This window comes from Alligator sinensis, unplaced genomic scaffold, assembly GCF_000455745.1.
Source record: "Alligator sinensis unplaced genomic scaffold, ASM45574v1 scaffold485_2, whole genome shotgun sequence".
Classification (NCBI taxonomy): Eukaryota; Metazoa; Chordata; order Crocodylia; family Alligatoridae; genus Alligator; species Alligator sinensis.
The window spans coordinates 1,106,205-1,111,814 of record NW_005842069.1 but is presented as its reverse complement, the minus strand read 5'-3'; the positions used below and the strand labels follow the sequence as shown (position 1 = coordinate 1,111,814).

General features: G+C 43.2%; 1 long non-coding RNA gene across 1 annotated transcript in view; it reads left to right on the top strand.

Annotated features, from left to right (window-relative positions):
• Positions 1–3,760, top strand: part of LOC102380407 — a 120,045-nt gene extending 116,285 nt beyond the window's left edge. Inside the window, exon 4 of the long non-coding RNA XR_323814.1 lies at positions 3,668–3,760. This is a non-coding gene — a long non-coding RNA (uncharacterized LOC102380407). The remainder of the gene's footprint in view (positions 1–3,667) is intronic.
• Positions 3,761–5,610: the final 1,850 nt, after the last annotated feature.

Below are 5,610 nucleotides of genomic sequence, written 5' to 3'. Positions count from 1 at the left end.
TGGCTTGGCAGGGTTCAAGATGATACGCACTGGTTCAGCACTCAGCATGTGCCCCACTTCATTTGCATGGGTGGACCACAGCTGTGGAGGTACTCGTGCCAACAGTTCCTCTTGCAAGTAGGAAGTGTCAGGTTCAGAGTACTCCTGGGTTAGCAAAGCCACAAGCTCAGTTTCCCTATGTTCTGGTACCTCAAGGTAAACACCATCTGGGCTACAATAAATCACGCATCCCAGTTTACACAACAAATCCTTACCAAGAAGGTTGACAGGTGCACAGGGGCTAAGAAGAAAGGCATGATTTTCAGACAAAGGGCCAATAGAGATGGAGACAGGTTCAGAGACGGGATGTGGGATAGGTTGTCCGCCTATACCGACAGCATTTATAGTTTCAGGAGAATAAGGTAGAAAAGGAAACTCAGCAGCCTTTAGCGTGGAGCGGGATGCTCCGGTGTCGACAAGACAGGAGACAGGTTTACCAGAAATAAGGCATTCAACAAACGGACCAGATTGGTCAGTAGCAAGCAAAGGAGCGATGATGTCACTGTCCCTCAGGCTGTCCTATTCAACACTGGGAAAATTGACAGGAAGTGGAGGTGGGGGCAGGGACTGGGGTCTGGGTCCTTGGCCGGGGCGCTTGGGGCATTCTGATTTCCAATGTCCTTCTTGCTTGCAATAATGACATTGGTTCCCATAGCCTGGGTTTTGTGGGCTCAAGGATCTATCTCTTCCCCTGAATCTACCCGGGCCTCCCCTTCCCCGTCCTCGTCCCCTTCCTCTACCTGGACCCTGCAACTGAGAAATCTGTAAGGCCATTAACTTAAACTCGGCATTGTCTTTAGACCGTTCCAATTTGTTATGAAAATGGTTAGCCGCAGCAAGGACTTCAGTCAAATCTTTAGTTTCCCAGCCAATAATTACTGTTTGAATTTTCTCAGCAATTTTAGGGTTAAGTCCCTGGATGAATGCTGCCACTATTGCTTGTTTAGCATTTCCGACTGGGTTATCCATTCCTGAGTATCGTTCAAATGCCTGTTTGAGGCGTTCCAAATAGTCACTGGGGTGTTCATTTTTGTTTTGTTTACAGGTATTTATTTTGGTCCAGTCTGCCTTTTTTGGGCAAATTGTGAGAACTGCCTGAACCAAAGCATTTCTCTTGTCAATAAAGTCTTGGCCAATCCCTGGGTTTTGATCTGGCCAAGTACAGGCAGCATACAGACGTAGCATAGTTTCCTTGGGCAAAATCGATCGCATGAGCTGATTAATGTCAGCCCATGTTGGATTATAACAATTTATAACAGTCTGCAATTCTTCCTGAAATTTTTCTGGGTCTTCCCTGATTTTGGGGAATTTTTGAGTTAAATTGTAGAGATCACCTGGAGTCCAGGGTGCATGCACGGTTACTATATTTTGTCCATCGGTGCCAATGCCTGGCATTTGTCTTAGGGGGTAAACTTGTGCAGCTCGGGATCTAAGATTGATGGGAGATCTTTCCATGCCTATTCCCATTCTTCTAAATACACCTGTGGTGGGTTGTGACCCAGGAGTAAATTGCCACACTGGTGATGATTGAGTGGCAGATATGGTGGATGAGTCCAGACTATTAAGCTCCGTGGATGGATTTACTGAAGGAGCTTCAGCTAATGAGTTACTAGCCTGGGCTGCAGCCTGATGTTGAACCGGTTGTTGCTGATGTGGGAGTCCCAGGAGAGCAGGGTTCGAACAAAGGTCAAGGATATCCTCTGCTGGCTCCGGTGGTGGGGGCGCCCCGGGCAATGCTGGATACATCGGAGCGGTGGCCGGCGTGTAATTTGGGGGAGCAGCCAATTTCTCCCGAACAGCTTGTAACTGCTGTTTTAATTTTTCTTGAGAGTCTTTTAGGCTCCTAGTTTGAGATTCTGTCCGCCTTTTGGACATTTCATCATACCAATAAAAGAACGCGTCCCACTGGTTTTGTGGTGTTTTGGATCCACGGGACTCTAAAGCCCCTCTTAAGTGCACTATTTTATCCTGATCAAATGTTCCTTCTTGTGGAAAATGCTTCACAGGATCATCCCTAGTATACCAGTTCCACTTATCCAGGTACTTGCAAGCCTCGGGAGAATAGTGTGTGTACATAAAGTACGCCGGAGTCCCCTTAGGGGGGACGGGAACTTGTTTAGACTGACTCGTTCCCATTTTCAGTCACACAGGGAGACGTAGGAGAGGCTTATTTAGGATGTCCGGGCCGCTCAGTGCCTTGCCCCGCAGTTTTTCACTGCCCAGACAAAAGGCTTCTGACCCGACACCGGCTCATAAAATGGAAATGGGAAGGGAAACACAAGAGGAATCCTTTCACTCCTGCTCTCGGCAGAAGCTACTGGGACAAGGGGTTTGGAAAAGACAAAATCACTCAGACGCCCTGTCCACTGGGTCACGAGGTTTCAGCTGGGCCCCCTTGCTTTCGACGCTACCTTTTTTAGGCAGAATCGGGGCGGCTAGACCCAGCCTTAGTCCCAGACCTGGTCAGTGGCTCATTTTTCTAAATGCACACACACACATTTATTCAATCACTGGGAAGCCCTGTCCACTGGGTCACGAGGTTCCAGTTGGGCCCCCTTGCTTTCAAAACTGCCCTGTCAGGCAGAATTGGGGCGGCTGAACCCAACCGTAGTCTCAGACCTGGTCAGTGGCTCATATTTCTAAATACACACACATGCACATTCATTCAGTCAGCCAGACCTCCTCCCCCACACCGCCTTAGTTAATTAACGACAAGCCCGATGTGCTGTAGGATGAAGGTGCTTCATACAGTTTCTCCCTAAATAAAACGTACGTTACCAGACACAAAATGGGATCCTTTATCAGACCGAAAATTTTAGCCGGCAGTAAGGTTCAGACTGACCTGTTTTAACAAGGTTCAGATCCAGTTATCACGGCCAAGTTGGGAGCCTACAGGCAGTCCTCCTCCGAAACCCCAGTAGAGATTTTGAATTAGGTCTCTTATCTCTCAAGTTTGGCGCTTCGGGGTTCGGGGGGGGCAGTCTGCGGTCCTCCTTTCTCAGCCTGTGTTCTGGATCCGAGTCACGGCACCAGGAATTGTCGTGGAAACACACGCAGCATACTTTTGGGTCAGGTCAGCAGAAGCTTTTATTTAAAAGAAACTACAGCTGTAGGGGGGATTCCAAAGTGACATGGATTTCCCAAGCACTTGGAAGGGGTCCCCCCCCAAGAGCAAAATCAGGAGGCTTATATACTTTTTAACAGTTGCTTACAACTCACGTGATCATATAGTGAAATTAGCATGAAAAGCGGCTATAATGTTACTTTATTATTTCTTTGCTGTAATCAGGATGGGAACTAATGGGGGAGGCGAGGTTAGTTCACAAACCTCCTTCTTGCACCTGCAAATCAGAGTTGTACATACTTTTTGCTATCTTCAAGGCCGCGGTGAGCGAAGCAGTTGTAGAGGAGTTACAAAGAACAAACACTTTCTCTTATCTGTTCTACTATACAGAGCCAGCAATTCTCCACAAAGCGGTTATGTCATCTTATAACTAAAATAGTCAAAGTTTAAGGCATATATTTTTTCTGATTCCACACCTTTTAACAGCACATATTTTTCCCCAACAACAGTAATTTAAAGATAATATTTAAAGAGAGCTAATAATTACATTTGCTTTTCTTTCAGATATAAAGTCATAACAACAACCTGTGTATGAAACCTAATAAGATCAGCTAACTTCTATCAGTTGTAAGAAGAGTACATTTCACTGATAATAAATACACACCTCCTTTTTCATATGAAGAATCATTTAATAAACAAAAATATATTAAAAAAAATGTTGCTACTGAGCATTTGCAAATATAGTTTTGGTGTTGTGGAATAATTGCTTGAATCAGGCAGCAAGAGATCACCTATTAAGGAAAGCTTCAAAATATGCATATTGACAGCTATATGCTTTTTTTTTTTAAAGTTTATATATACCAGTGGGAGCATTTTTAAAAGTTCTCACAAGCACTTCAACAGGAGAATAATTAGTTATAACACTTGGACCTTTTGAAAATCCGCTCCTAATCATTTAAATACACTTTGAATAGCTACATGATTTTTGTTTTCATGTATTAAATCATGAATTTTGTTCCATATGGAGAATAATTTGCTTAAATAATATAAATAAACACAATGGACTTATTCATTGAGATCCCAATTATTTGTGAAACCATCCTACTTCAAGAAACCAATCAGGACTTAGGCTGTATTGATTAAGCACTGTATGCAGATACCATTTCTTTGCTATAAGTAGTTTGTGTTATAAATAGTAAAAAAATATAAAACTACAATGCATGTTAAACATAGCAACATAGAGCCAACATATTATAAGTCATGAGATGCCAGAAGTACTACAGAAATAATGCAAAATGCACACATACCATAACTCTTTAGAGGACTGCTTAAAGCCTTTGTAATTGGATCAGCTTATTCATATGAATAGACACATGGTTGTTATAAAGAGAATTTGGCAAGTATTTTAATGAACAACCCAGTGAATTTTGACATGCAACAAAAAAATTTCTATTTACAAATATTTTACAAAATTTCTTTGTTTTAAATTATTTAATTAAATACTCCATTTGAGCATTGCTTGCAAGCTATGCTCAGTGCAAGAATTGGCTACTTGTTACTCTGCTCTATTGTGATTGGTTAACTTAGTTTCTGCTCTTCCCTTTATTGTTTCATTGTAACTGTACTTTGTTACAAGGTGTCTCTGAGGGCAGACCCTTTGCTGGTGTAAATGTTTATAGCTCTGTTGAAACCAATTTAGATCAATTGCTCCATTTACATAAGTTGAAAATCTGTTCCTCTGAATTGCTCAAGGACGGGTTGAAAGGAGTCTGTAGAGAAGAAAGTACTAAACCAGTTAGATATTCTGAAATGCCTCCAGATCTCTTGAGATCACTTCTGACCTGAGATCTCAGTGTAGCATTTTATTCTGGTGTCAGACGGATTCATTCTTTTCCCACATACAAATAATTATGTGTACACACACAGTTGTAGCTGCAGCTGTGCTTTTTTTCTGTATGTGTATGATATATTTAATTTCCATATGCCAAGGCTCTAGCCATGTAACAGCCCTACCTATAAATTATGGGTTTAAAACTTTTTTTTTCATTTAATTGTATTGGCATCACAACTCCAGCCTTGGTTTCTGGAAGAAACCGCTATTACTATAGTGATGGTAGGCACTTTACAATGACATTCTATATTACTTATAAGTTGCGTGCCATGTACTATCATTTATATTAGGCATTGTAACAGATTTTATAATTGCAGTGTGCATGTTTATTAGGGTGTTGCGGGGCACCTCGCTGCCCCGCTCCTAGAGAGGGGAAAACTGCTGGGGAAAAGCCCTAGCAGGGATAATGAGCGCAGCTGTGAGTTGCCAGGGCAACCCCAGATAGATTAACTCACACCTGACAGTGGTCAGCTGGTAATGTAGGGCAGGGCCTGGCTCCTATAAAGCCTAGAACCAAGGCTAGGCTGGCAGTCCCCTGCCAGCAGCCAGAGGGGCAGGAGCTAGGATGCGAGTACCACTCGAGCAGACTGAAGGGTGGTGGCTCTGGGACGCGGAA